The sequence below is a fragment of the Malurus melanocephalus genome, unplaced genomic scaffold (assembly GCF_030028575.1).
Source record: "Malurus melanocephalus ecotype Western Australia unplaced genomic scaffold, MMel_1.1 scaffold_221, whole genome shotgun sequence".
Classification (NCBI taxonomy): domain Eukaryota; kingdom Metazoa; phylum Chordata; class Aves; order Passeriformes; family Maluridae; genus Malurus; species Malurus melanocephalus.
Genome location: NW_026623453.1, coordinates 4,194 through 19,265, shown reverse-complemented (window position 1 = coordinate 19,265; position 15,072 = coordinate 4,194). Strand labels below are relative to the sequence as shown.

The window sequence follows — 15,072 nt, the reverse complement described above, 5'->3', positions numbered from 1 at the left end:
GGTTTCCATCCCACTTCCTCACGTCCTCTCCGTGGCCATGCAGGGAAAGCCACAGGTTACCTCATGGAATGTTTCCTCCCTCTCGAGTATGGGAACASTTGCTCCCAATACCAGGGACTTGTCTGTACTGGCAGGGCATGGGACACTTCTTTAAACTGGTGGACATGCTTGGGCAGTCTTTTCACAGCTGAGATGCAGGCTCATAGGAGAAGAGAAGCTTTCTTCATCTAGCTGGAGATGGGCAACCAGATCATCCACTGTTTGTTCTCTTTCTGTCCATGACATCACTGCCAATGAGTTGGCATACAACAATGCTGCACTCAGCAGAAACYTACAGCACATGAGTTGTGTGCACTGGATTTCATCTGGATCTRTAGGAGACCGCTTGTTATTTGAATCCTTATAAAGTACTTCTCTGTTGGAACAAAAGTAGAAGGGTAAACTGAAAATAAACGGAATTGTAATGGCATCACTATCTAAAAAAATACAACAAATTTCCTAGACAGGCAACAGGACATTTAAAATACAAGAAGTGAAAACACCTTTTGCATAAAGACAAAATTCTGTACATGAGCCAAGTGCATCTAATGAGAAAACATTTTTCAGAGGTCAAAGAATGCYTGCAAAACTGTCTCRCTTCTCCCATCAGTCCTACAGAACCCTCTATTTTGGGGCTCTGGGTTTCAGCCTTTTGGATGAAAAATTTTTCATTTTCCTGCAGGAAGGCACACAACTTGCAATTTACTAGTCAGCCACATTCTCTGCTTGAACAAATTTGTGTTTCAYTCTGAACCAAAATGCAGTCAAACTTTAAAAAACTCTTTCTTTTAATCCAGTGCATTTATGAGCTGGGCTGCCTGGAGAAWGGAGCAGTGCAGGTCCTAAACTGGAAGAATCTAAATTGTTCAGTGTTCTTGCTCTTTCTCCTCCTGGCCTGTGTTGCATTTTATTTTAAATGACACTATGGGATATTTACCCTATCTATCTCCAAGTTCCCAAGCCAGTTTTACCTCTGTAAACATCTAGGCTGCAAACATCAATAGCAGAATGCATGAGGGACTTCTCTGCTGTGTGATGGAGACAAGTCACTTTCTTCACAATAAGACACTCTGATGTCATTGCCTACTTTGTAAGAAAACCTTAAAACAAGCCTACAAGCAACAGGTTTAAGTTCTGCAATTTMCTTACAAATTAAGCCTCCCATATCAATATTTTCTACAAGCCRCAAAGGAATAACTGGGAAATGTCTTTGTTTTCCAGTATGCAGACTGCAGTAACCCCARCAGTTGTCCCCCTTCCTCTCCCCAAAAACTCAGAGCTGACATGCTGGCAAATCCTTTCATGATACATACATCACATWATAAAGCCATGACACCACGTAGCTGAACATGCCTGTTGGGGAATAACACAACACAGCAGAGCATGTCAGGAAAGACAAAAAACCAGTCTTACAAACTGGAGTTAACAGGCAATGTGGCTTCACTTGATGTTTTTATCAAATGCTTTCACCTAAATCTTTGTGAATAACATGCAGACAGCAATGCCAGCTCCCAGACAAACTGGAGATATCTTCCCCTAAGCCTATAGTYAGTGTTGCAAATAAACAGCCACTAATCATTTGGCAGCCTGTAATGTTTCCCTTCTTTAGGCAACTGCCACTTCGATTAAAAATGTCTCCAATAAGCAAATCTGCCTGCAGGAGTCACTTCACTTTTTCCTATTCACAGGCATGGAGAAATGAAAAATTAAATTTTGATCAGCCCATGAAAGTTCAAGAMCCCAAGCTGGAAATCACCAAAGGCTGGTAGGGTATTCTGCCAAAATAGTGCTGCCTGTTTGCCCTGTGCTTATGTTCTGTGTTCAGCCCCAGACATGTGCTGCTGGCCATGGTTATTCGAGAAGACTCTGGGCCAGATACATTGTCAGTCTGATTCAGTTTGAGTCTAGATATTTTCTTACATTAAGTACATAATACTTAACTGCTTTTATGGTAAATTCTGGATRCAATTTTACAGAGCAAGCTGGCTGTGAAACTCCTAAGAAAATTACTAATCACCACAGCACAGGAGTTGAAGATTTTCTGGAGCAATGCTGGCATTCTGAGAATTCTTTAAATTGCCAGATACTGGCTTTCTATTTCACCACTTCATATTTTTCATAAATACTAAGGTGCTAATATATTTGTTCACATGCTATTCTTCCACAGCACCTGGATAGAATCCCAGGAGCTTATTCTCAATAACAGGTTCAATTTGTGCTCCTAATTCAGCTATTAATCAGTAATAGATACAGATCATGGTCTGGCAACTGTCTAGGGTAAAAGCTTATTAAAAATATTCCTACCAGGATAAATTAAGTTTATTACCCTACAGATCTTTAGAGGTACTGCATAGGCTGTGATTAAGTCAAAGAAAGTATGGCAATATATCATCTTTTTCCACCACCTTATGTGCAACTTATTTATTGAGCGTTCACAATATGTCAGACACCAAAAGAGAAAACCTGCAGCAGAGCAGCTGAGAACAAAGCTAGACTCTAAGTTGACATCTTTCAAAATTTAATTTCAGGGCTTTAAAAGTCTTTTGGCTCAATCCAGGGCTCTATAAAGCGGTTTAGTCTCTTATTGAAGAAATAAATATTCTCATTAGAACACACTTTCCAGTGATACAGCTGCTGTTAGACAACAAGAGGAAACACATTTTATCTTTGAATATACAGGCAGACAGGTTCCTTGGTTCTCTCTTTCTCATCTCAATAAATTTTCCACCATTAGGATATATAATGGGAAGCAGCTAAAACACAAATTTCTCTTCCAATTACATACATAAAAAGATCTTTTATTTATTCATCCCAAGTTCATTTGTAAGGCCTTCATAAAATCTTGGAACTATGGTCTTTTCTATTCCAGATGGAAAATGTTTCACGAGACTAATTCAAGACTTCAGTTTCAACTCCTAACACATAGAAATGTCACATAAAAACCAGTAAGCAGGTTTTGACCAGAGCACTAGTATACCTGCTTGAGGTTACAGTCACCTGACCTTCTTTTGGCATGTATTTTTGGCTTGTATTTAAACCATGAAAGAGCAAGTCAAAAGCAGGCATCATATAATACAAAAAGGTAGCATATTTGATTGTAAGAACTCTGCTTTTCTWAGCTGAAAATCTTTTTGCTGGGCTTGAGCCTGCAGTATATGACTGACATAAGGCTTTGGTCACAGATTACATGTGARCAATCCAGAACCTCATGACTCCTTCATGAATTTGTATTTTGTGTATATTGTCCTTGTCCACATAAGCTAAAAATTAAGGAAAACATGTGCAATGATTAAGAAAACATAGTGCAATTTAGGAACCATTCAAGAAAATCATGGTTAAATTACCTGTGTAGTGAGATGACCCAAACAATTACTGCAGAAGAATTTATACCATTTATTTTATCCCAAATTTTCAAAGGCAGGTGGATTTATTCTTCCTGCTCAAATAATTTAACAGGATTCTTGCTGTTTGACAATTAAATTATTATTTGGCTCCRCCTTAATAAGATTTCAGAGATGCATCATAGCTCTAAAACTGTAGAACACTGTGTGCCCCGTGGATAAAAAGACCAGAGAACAATTAACAATTCTAGGGGTTTGCRTCTATCATACAGGTTAGTCAGGGCAATACGTGAGCTTTTATAAAGTCCTTTTGCAAAAGGTTATAGTTTATCATACTTGACTTTAAATGATTCCCTGTCTTTACCACGTGTTAATTTCAAAGAATCACAGAATCAATTAGGTTGTAAGAGACCTCTGAGACCATTGCATCAAACCTTGGTCCACACACAGCCTTGTCAACCCGAGCAGAGCAYTGAGTGCCCCATCCAGTGGCTCCTCAGACATCTTCAGGGATGGTGGAACCACCGCCTCCCCAGGCAAYCCCTTCCAAYGTTTAACAACCCTTTCTGTGAAGAAATTTGTTCTGACATCCWACCTAAACCTCCTTGGTGYAGCTTGGTGCAGTCCTCTTGTCCTGTCACTGATTATCTGTGAGAAGAGTCAGACCCTCACGTAGCTACAGCCACCTTTCARGGAGTTGTAGAGAGTAAAAAGGTTCCCCCCCTTGGGCCTCCTTTACTCAAGAGTGAGCCCTCCACAGCTCCTCAGTTCTCTCAGCCACTTCTCATCAGGTTTATTCTCCAGACCTTTAATCAGCTTCATTTGTCTTCTCTGGATTTGCTCCAGCACCTCAATGTCCTTCTGGAACTGAGGGGCCCAGAACTGGACACAGCACTCAAAGATGTGGTCTCACCAGGACCCAGCAGATAGGGACAATCACTGCCCTGGTCCTGATGGCTACACTGCTGCTGACACAGGCCAGGTGCCATTGGCCTTCTTGCCTCACCCGGGCTAAGGTTCAGAAGCTGACAACCACCATCCCAGCCACTCTTTCCACAGCTGGGAACTGCAGAGGGTTGTTGTGGCCAAAGTGTACAACCAGGCACTTGCTCTTGTTTAACCTCATGCCAGTSGTCTYAGCCCATTGATCCAGCCTGTCCAGGCCCTTCTGCAGCCTTCCTGCCCTCCAGCAGGTCCACACTCTGAGCCAGCTTGGTGTCATCCATGGGTACACTTGATTCCCCACATCCAGATCATCAATAATKATATTAAACAGCACTGCCTCCAATACTGAGCCCTGGAGGTCTCCATTACTGACCAGCTGCCARCTGGATTTAACTCCATTCACCASCMCTCCRTTGGCCAAGCCATCAGCCAGTTCTTAACCCAGTGAAGATGYACCTGTCCAAACCATGAGCTGCCAAGCTCTCCAGGAGAATGCTGTGAAGTCTCCTTTCTTCATGAGTTGCTGAAGCCACAGTAGAGGGACATCCACATCCTTTCTCTSATCKTTTTGGCTGGTCCCTGGTCATAAAARAAGATCAGATTGGTCAGGCAGGACTTGCCTTTCCTAAACCAGTGCTGGCTGTTTCTGATCCTTTGGCCATCCTATAGGTTCCATGTGATCACACTCAAGATCATCTCTTCCATAATTTTATCAGGCACTGAGGTCAGGCTGACAGSCCCMGAGTTCYCCAGATCCTCCTTCCAGCCCTTCTTGTTGGATCAGCATCACATTGGCATCTCCAGTCATCTGGGATCTCCCCAGGGAGTCAGAACCAATAACAGATCATGGAGAGCATTTTAAGCTTCCATTTGAAGGAGGCAGTCATTATGAGAACATGTCATAAGAAATATGGTAATCACCCTATTTTCTTACAGACTGTGGCCATTTGGTTTACATTTGACATCAACAAATGTTACAATTAGAAAGATTMTGAAGTGTTTCTTATATACTCATCAGAAACTACATGTTACACTTAACCCTTCTCAGGTAATATCAATCATAAATTGATGTCATAATCACAACACCTACATGTAAAATGTTKCAATATTTTGAGAGATTAAAATAGGAGAAGTATCCTGTTAGAAAAATACTGGCCTGTAAAAACATGTTTTACATATACTTTTGTCGATAAACATAAAATAATCTTGATAGTTAATAAGTTTCTTCAACAAGAAGGCTGAAAAGTCCTACATACTAAATTTTCAATGAACTCCCCTATATAATAATTTCCAAAGTTTTGTTTGCAAGTTCATTTTCAACCTCATGAGATGAAGTCAGTCAGGCTCCTTTTCCCAGAAATAGTCTAAATGCATCTATGAACACTGACAGCATTATTGAAAAGGCTTAGTCCCAGCATGACCTGAACTTACTGAGGTGAAAAAAACCCCATGATTTTAATAGCATTGATTTTATCTGAAATCTCAGAGTGCTTCATACAACATTCATTAACTCTCCCAGCAACTCTGCGAGAGCAGTAGGTGTTACTGTAATTTTGCAGATGACAAAATAGATGGAAAGTTAAGAGCAGTGTGTGCAGAACCAAATAGTAGCTGAGGGRCAAGGACAAGTCTCTTAATGCACAGGTCTACTCTGACCAGATGCTCTTGCTCATTGGAAATTAAATAGATCACACTTGAGTATATATGGATTTTCACATACAACCTTGCAAATACCAGTAGCATAAGGGCCAGGGGGCCTATGAGCACAACATGCTGTATTTTAGAGCAGTTGATAATATAATTATATAGAGAGTACAACTGCTTTACCTCACTGGATATCAATGTGATGACATAGCATTTGGGTGAAGAGTGGGAGAAGGAAGCTTATTCAACTCACATGGAAAATAAAAAAACAAATATTTATGCAAAGACAGCTCCTACTGCCTGCTACCTGGCACACCATGTATAAGCTTCAATGCAATTTTAACAATGTTCACAAATTTGTTGCTACAATCCTACTTTAGATTTAAGCAGCCTTCATCTGGTCTATTCCCACATATAAATGCAAAAGAAAAAAACAATCCCCATACACACTCAACATACACATTTAGCTTAGGAGGTAGTGATTTGTTTAGCAGTTTTAAACTACCTTAAAAAACTTTGTAGAAACTCAAAGGATAAATACTACAGAATCTTTTTGGCATGACTAGTATTTTGAYGTTTTAACACAGATTTTTTAATCACATGCATTAAAGCACTTTACACAATCCCATTGGTAAATATTTTCTTTGGGTTTCTCCCTCTAGCTCTCAGTTTAGGGGCTAAATAGGAGCTCTCAGTTTAGGAGCTGTAACAGAAGGAGAACACCTGAAGCCTTAAACCTGGCAGGGGGAAAAATTGTCAGGGAGTAGTTTCACTGAAGTTGGCTGAAGTGACTGAATGGTCCATCTGCCTACTTTGGCAAGGAAAATGACTGATGTATGCTCAGCCATAACCAAGACCGAGTTCAACAAGCATAGACAGGAACCTTTTCAGAGACAACTGATTTTGGCTGTTCTTTAGACAGCACTTACCCTTCCTCCTTACAATTTGCACAAAGGTAGTGTAAAACACTGGAAAAAGTGAATGAAGAAAGCAGATGGACTAACACCTTTTAGGCTGACATATTGCAATTTGAAGGGATCCTAAGCCCCTCCAAGGAAAAGAATGGTAACAAATCTTGGAAATAACTGTGCACTGAGATGTTGTTATTGTCACAGAACAGGCATGCTGTAGTGAGTGTCACATTTCTTATTAGTGATGATAGCTAAATAAGAAGTACAGCAAATTGCCCAGCTCAGCAGACCCTTCAGACATACACTGAGCAGTCAGAAAAAGTTCAATGCTCAGATGAAGGRATTTCATAAATACATATTCAAAATGTCCAAGACTGAGCCAAAACAGGCAACTATATGATTGTTTTATATATCCTTAAATCTAGACCAAAAAATGTGCCTCAGATCACTCAATTTACTTAAATATTGTCTCACAGGATGACTTCCCATGTAAGTATATAGAACATCCTTGAAATCTGGGGATTTCAGAAGATGGGATTTAAGAACGCTAGGGCTTCATATATCTGACTAATGTATGAAAACAGAATCTTGCAAAGCCAGACAAATCAAGTCTGTGCTCATGAACCAATTCAGATTCTGATTTTGCCCTTCTTCATCAAACATTTTCATAGAGTCATAGAATATGCTACAGAGTTGTAAGGGACCCATCAGGATCATTGACACCAACTCTTGGCCCTGCACAGACWCTCCAAGAATCCCATCCTGTGCCTGACAGCATTGTTAAAACACTTCTTGAGCTATGACAGGCTTGGAGCTATGACCACTTTCYTGGTGAGYCAGTTCAAGTGCATGACCACCCTCTAGGGGAAAAATATTTCCCTGATAGCCAACCTAAACCTCTCCTGATGCAGTTTTGTGCTGTTTCCTTGGGTCCTGGCCCAGGTCACAGAGAGCAGATATTGGTACGTGACCCTGCACTGCCCCTCAGAAGGATGTTGAGGAGCCCAGTGAGGTCCTTCCTCAGACTCTTCGTCTCCAGGCTCAAYGCACCAAGAACCCTCAGCYKCTTCTCATAAGGCTTCTACTCCAGACCCTTCTCCATCCTCATGGCCTCCTCTGGGCACTCTCCAATAGCATAATGTCTTTTTTGTGCTGTGGTGCCCAGAACTGCCCCCAGCACTCGAGGTGAGGCCCTGCAAGCCCAGAGCAGAGCAGGACAATCCTCTCCCCAGCCTGGCTGGCAATGCCCGGCCTGGTGYCCCCAGGACAGGGATGTCCCTCCTGGCTCCAGGGCACTGCTGACTCAGATCCAGCTGCCACTGCCCAGGACCCCCCCGTGGTCCCTTTCCATGGTGCTGCTCTCCAGCCTCTCCTTGCACAGTCCATCCACACAGCCAGGGCTGCCCCATCCCAGSTGCAAGATCCATCATTTGCTTGTGTTAAACTTCACATGAGTAGATTTCTCTATTTTGTCCTGGTCTCCCTCAAGGGAGTCAAGTTTGAGTGTTCAGGCTTTTTTTAGGGTGCCCATGTTAAAGCAGAGAGCCACAAGCCCTTTCCATTGCAATCTTGGCTGGCTTAACATGCCATTCCTGCTGATGCATCGAAAAAGAACATTAAGGGTTTGGATACAAATGCCTAGAACTCCTTAATATTGGTGGSTCTTACATACAAGCCAAAGAACAGAAGCTAGTTGGAAACTCGCAGAGTAACAGCAGGTACAAATATTCCAAGTGAAGGATGCCTAAGTAATCTCTCTTTCCTTTGCAGGAGTTGAGAACAAGTCTGTTTCATTGGCTGCATTCACTGCAGCTTATTTTCCAAATCTTCCTTAATTTGCACTTTTAGGTTGTCTAGTTCTTGTTTTCTTTTAGRTATTGTCAATCTATGGGAGGCTAATTAGAAGATACTTCTAATTTTTTTAAAATATATCACAGCTTGCAGTTTGGGTTTGCTTATATTTATGACATTTCAAATACTATCTAGCCTGCATTTTTACAGTAAGTGCTACTCCTGCAGTTAAACGTTGTAATCAAAACATTCATCCTAGACATTGAGCCTTATACATTACATTTGAGGCTACCGGCAACTGTGATTTGGCTGTTGATCTGAGTCCTGAAAATCTGACCCCCAAATTGTGGCTGTGAATATATTTATTCCCATCACTGCTGTGTGAGCACAAAAAAAAAGCACCTGAGGATATGATTGTTAGACTGGAACTTTAATTAATGGATTTTAAGCCTTTTATCTTGAGGTTTAGGGATGGATTCTGCCTTTCTTTAGAGTAACACAAATTTGGAATATTTTCACTGAACCTAATTCCCAAGCCTAACAGAGAGAGATTTGGCTTAAGATTTTTGAAGATTTCTAGGAAAATCCTTTGTGTCTTTGCTGTGTCATTAATGACACGGTAGCACAGAATGCTTATTGCACTTGGAAAAGACAGACTTAATGTGACAGTAGCAGGTAACAGGCAAAAAGCAGGTCTAAATTGGTGATGGGCAACAAAAAATTTCAGCAGCRAACACCGAGTCAGCAGGTACTCCAAACGAAGGATAAAAGGGAATAATCCTAGGGGCTATTGAAGATATGGCAATAAGAAAAAAAAAATTGTAAGAGACATTTTCCTGACTATATGTGAATAAATACTCCTTAGGTTTGGAAAAATATCCCCCTTAAAGCACGTAGGAGAACAGCCTGTATTTGCTACTGCCAGCTATTTGTGTGCGTACGTATGGATATGTGCATACACAGACACAAACAGCCCCACCCCCGCGGATCCGCAGCCCCATCCCCGGCCGGGGGCTGTCCGGCCCTTTCTTGCGGAGCGACGGAAAAATAGAACCAGCGCGCTCTGGCGGGCGCAGGCACCGCTGGGATTCGAACCCAGGATCTCCTGTTTACTAGACAGGCGCTTTAACCAACTAAGCCACGGCGCCGCGCGGTGAACGGGGCCTCATTGTCACATCAATAGAGCTCCGAGAGCGGCCCGAGCCCCGCGGCTGCGCTTTCACCCCGGAACGGGCGGGCACCGAGCGATTGCGGCTGCGGCCAACCGCACAGCACACCTRGAGAGCGGAGGAAAATATACAACTATCGGCCTTTTAGACATTTAGGCGAGATTGCCTACGGCTGGGCTCCAGGGCTGCCTTATCCTGCAGTGCTTTCGATTGGCCGAGGCTCACGGCACGGGATACAAAGGGGATCGGGTCCCAGACTGTAGTCATCTATGGTGAAAAATTAAACCACAATATGCAGATGCACACCCTGCCATTGTTTCGTGATCTGGGCACACGCACCGGCACAGTGTTGAACCAAAAGTGTGTGTTCATATAAGCTAAACAACCAGAAAAAGTAGTTCGGATAGTTATTACACAGAGCTGGTAAGAACGGTAGACGCAGAAATGATGCTGCTCACAATTACCCGCTCCTTCGGCCCCAGCCCACAGCCGGCGGCAAACAAGCCCTGCTCCGATCAGCCACAAGCCAGCCCCTAACTCAAGGGCTTTGGGAGAGGGTCCTATCGGGAATAGACCTGCAGCTTTCCAGCACCTGAAAGGGAGCCTACAAGAAAGATTGAGAAAGGCTGTTTATAGCAGCCTGTAGTGACAGGACATGTGGGAATGCCTTCAACCTGAAAGAGGGTAGGTTTAGGTTAGATATGAGGAAGAAGTTGTTCCCTGTGAGAGTGGTGAGGCCCTGGCAYAGGGTGCCCAGAGGAGCTGTGCCTGCCCCACCCCTGGCAGTGTCCMAGGCCAGGCTGGACGGGGTTTGGAGCACCCTGGGACAGTGGAAGGCGTCTCTGTCCGCGGCAGGAGTAGAATGAGATGAGCTTTAATGTCCCTTGGAATCCAGGCCATTCTGTATTTTTTTGATTACTCACTTGGAGTGTAATCAGGACCTGCAAAGCACAGAGATTGTTGTGGTAATTCAACAGGCATCCAAGGCATACTTRCAGCCAAATTATAGGTGTTATTCTCCAAATAACTCCTAAACAGAAAGGAGCCATCCTGGCTTGGTCCAAAACAGCCTTACAGCTTTCTCATCAGGTTCCTAAGAACAGGGACTGGGATAATTATTAAAATTATGGTGGTATAAAAGCCAGAAAAAGTGCAGATAAATCTCCATCTTATGAATTATCCGTAACTATCACATTCTCCAGCAAATCTACACTGCACAGAGAGGTGAGTCCACTGCTGCAGGTTAGACCAGTACAGGGCTGGGAGCAGCCCACATGGCACCCAGGCATTAAATAGGTGATAGCAATGGACAGAAAATAGCAATAAACAAAACTTCCTACTTTTATTAAAACCAGAACGTAAGACTTAATGTTTCTGTGTTTTTCTSAATTTGGGAAATAGAGAATTCATTCAAAAGAAAACTTCCAATCTAGTCCCACCACTGATTCAAAATGAACCAAACCTCTAAAAAGCCACTGCTTTTTTTGCTGTTTCAAWGGGAAAAATGAGCTTTGATTTTTCTTGCTGAAAAGAATAAAGAAAGAAATTAAGAACACTTCCAATTTCAATATAAGATTAATTATTCAAGGACAATCTTTTCTAACACASAGAAATTACTTCTGGATTACTAAATACATGAAAACAAGATAATTTAATCTATAAAACATGAGTATTTTATGTGGTCTGCCAAAAAAAAAAAAAACCAACAAACTATGAGGAGCATAGACAGCATTTTCTTTTAAAGTCTGTAACAGAACAATCATATTTAATAAAAGAGAAAAGAGAGGGACAGATGCCGGAAAACAACACAATTTATTGCCTAGTATTTATTCAAAGCYATAAATCTGTACAAAAATAATTCACCCTAGAAATATTTTTCATTTAAYCTTCACATAATTTACACAAGGGGAAAAAAAATCTACCTACTAAGATTTGTTTGTATTCTGCAGCTTAAATGCATTCCAGGCTGTCACATGCTCTGTTCCAAATATTTTCCCCTCTTTAAGTTCATTTCAGAAAGAAAAGTTGAAAAGGTTGAAATTACTGTTTTTGGAATAATACTGCCAAAAAAGTTTGAAACAGTTAATCTTTTATTAATTGGCATTCTCACATATACTGAATAGATACAATCTTCTYAGGATTGCTCCTAAGAAAGAGCAGGCAAAACACTACACTCCATGTYGGAGGAAGCCTTTATTACACAGAAYTCACTTGTACTGCTTCATGCCCAATACAAACTTACACTYAGTACCTGAAAACTCCTTCACAAAATTTTTGTAAGGTGTCTGACAACAAGTTAGACAAAAGTTTAAGGTGTTATTCATGGTTTTATTCACAAAACTTCCTGAAGTCCACTAACAGCAAAGATTCTTGTTTGTCATAGTGAGGAAGAATGTGTCATTTAGAGARCAGAAGGAAACCTGTCAATAATTTACATATGTTTATCTTCTTTAGTAAGATTGGACTAGTGCATTTATTTGAAATTGTTTAAAGTTTCCCAAAGAACAAGAAAGCAATTTTATTCTCTGGTACCATGCAGCCCAAGTAGTATTTCTACTCCTGGGGATTTTATTCTTTACCTGATACATCACAGATGTTAAATGGATTAGTGTAATCTATTTTATTATTCTTCATACAGAACGCTATGGTAGAGCAAAGTTGGGGGAAAGTCTCAGCTTTATATTCATAGTACATACAGGTGTACAGTTCCAAGACTGCTAGATTGGTTCAAAGATCAGGAGAAACAGAAGGTAGTAATGGCAAAATTTTTCTCACAGAAGAAGCCATATGACAGAATGTACACTTGCATATCATTCAGAGCCGTCACGTTGCAGGCATAAGAAAACTTTCTCATGTTCTTCATACTGGTGTCAATGTACCAAAAAAGGCATTTCAGTTAATCATTTGTTACAGATGTACATTATTTCATTCTTGCAGGTACAGCTCTACATATATACGCACAAATCTAGGCCTGATTTTTGAAATCTCCAAGCCTGTAATGTAAATGTCACAGATAGTGTTGCCCTAAATTAATTACTGTGGTGAATCGTTCAGGTTTCTTCCTGAATAATATTATGCTTTATTCTGATTCTGATTTTATTTATTCGAATTAATACAGTGCCATACTTTACTTTTTTGGTGGCTTGATGGGTATCCAGTTCTTAGCTCTTCTATGATGGTGATTAACACAAGGTTGTTTGGGGCTTTTTCCTGTTTACTTTTTTTAAAAAAATCTGACCATTATCTTACTAAAGGAGACATGTAGAAAGAAATTTTTTTATAAAAGAAATTGGTACAAAACAATATTAGATTAAATATTAACATACCGTAGTCAATACAGAGAAAGTTTTCTGCAGATTAGACAAATACTCATGAAAATTCAACCACTTCATTCCTAACTATCTATTCATGAAACAATTTATGAAAAAAATAGGATATTTTTCTAATTATTCTACTTAAAGTACTGCTTAAATGAGCATAAAAAATCTTTCCTGTACCAATTTTAAACGTATTATCAAATTTCTGTTTATTGATACTTTTTGAAATCTACACGTTATCACTGCTCATGCATTTATAAAACTTACATAAAAGTTTAAAAAGCTGTCCATTACTTCTGAATACTTGCTATTCAACAGAAAAGGCCGGTAGAAATATAAGAAAAAAGTTATTTTTCATGCAGTTTCATTTAATGGTTATTGATAAGGAGGAATATATGCACAAATTCTTGCAAATCCACTATCTGAAACAGTTGAAGGACTACAATATAAAGCATATTTCAATAGCATTAAGCTTAATGTTCTTCCTTCCTTTGACCTCTTTATAATTGTAGTTTTAGAAGTCAGAACACATGTAGTCTAAGCTTTAAAAAGACACTCCTCTAAAATCTTATAAACTGATTTATGTCCAGGAGCATATACATTGATATAGTAATGCTCCGATATGTGGGTTACTACTCTGAAGGAGCATCAGGTATAGAAAACCAAAATGTGTTTATTTTCAGATGTACACTTGCATGGCTTGCACCTTTAAAAGCAAAAATACAATTTTTTGTATTTCTGTATATAAGAATTTATGACCTTATCAAAATTACTATTTGCAAAGTACCATTATTATTACATTCCACTCTCAAAGAAGGATTTGGCAACTTTTCCAGAGCGAAAACCGCAATCAATCTGATATTCAGGGTAGAAATCTGACAGCTTTCCTTTAACATCAAAATTCTTTTCAAAAAAAGGTATAACATGTGGTTAAACAACAAAATGATATGACCAGGACAACTATTGAGCCTCTTCCTTTTTTGACTTCTATCACTAAGGGAATACGATCCACCTTTTCAACATACCAAAATTTCAAAGTAGAATCCTAAGAAAAACATGCCATCATTTTTACATATTTGCATTAGTATTATTGACATATTGCCAAAGTGGGATTTACATTTCCATGAAGATGAAATCTTATCTTAGGTGAGCGCTCCCAATATGAGAGATAAACTCTCTCACATATCATGTTGTTGGAAACAATCACCAGCAATCTGAAACAGCCCATATGTTTAAAAAGAAAAAAATAAACATGCTTATGAAATTATTTTTTAAATTTTATGTAATTACGTGAGGTAAACACTGATTACAACTTACCTCTTTTGTGAACCACTTGACCATTGTTACATTCCATTAAAAAAAAAAAAGCTTAAAACTAGGGGTGGAGTTTTGGTATCCATTTAGAGATTAGCTCTTGAAATCACATCAGGAATTCATAATTCCCTTCATAAAACCATAGAATGACTTGGGTTGAAAGGAACCTTAAAGATACTCAAATTCCAACCCCCTGCCCCTGTCCCCCAGGCCGGGACCCCTTCCACTGTCCTGGGTTGCTCCAAATCCAGTCCAGCCTGACCTTGGACACTTCCAGGGACAGAGCAGGCACAGCTTCTCTGGGCACCCTATGCCCATATCTCACCACCCTCATAGGAAAACCTTTTTTTTCCTAATACCTATTGTAAACCTACTCTCTTTCAGATTGAAGGTGTTCCCCCTTGTCTTGTCACCACATGCTCTTGTCACAGGGTGACCTCTGGGTAGAAGGCCAAAAGGCCATGAATTTGGTGAAATTAGTATTTTTTTTCCAAATACATGTGTGTAACTTTACTCTTAATCCTTTTCTTAGACCCAGATGTATAATCATTAGCTCAAGTCTTGAAGATTGCTTCCACTAAAATAAAAAATAATTAAAGAT

At 40.2% G+C, this 15,072-nt stretch overlaps 1 non-coding gene across 1 annotated transcript; it reads right to left on the bottom strand.

The window, feature by feature from the left end:
• Positions 1 to 9,745: 9,745 nt before the first annotated feature.
• Positions 9,746 to 9,819, bottom strand: TRNAT-AGU (transfer RNA threonine (anticodon AGU)). Its single transcript has one exon. It is a non-coding gene; the product is annotated as a tRNA-Thr (tRNA).
• Between the last annotated feature and the right edge of the window lie 5,253 nt (positions 9,820 to 15,072).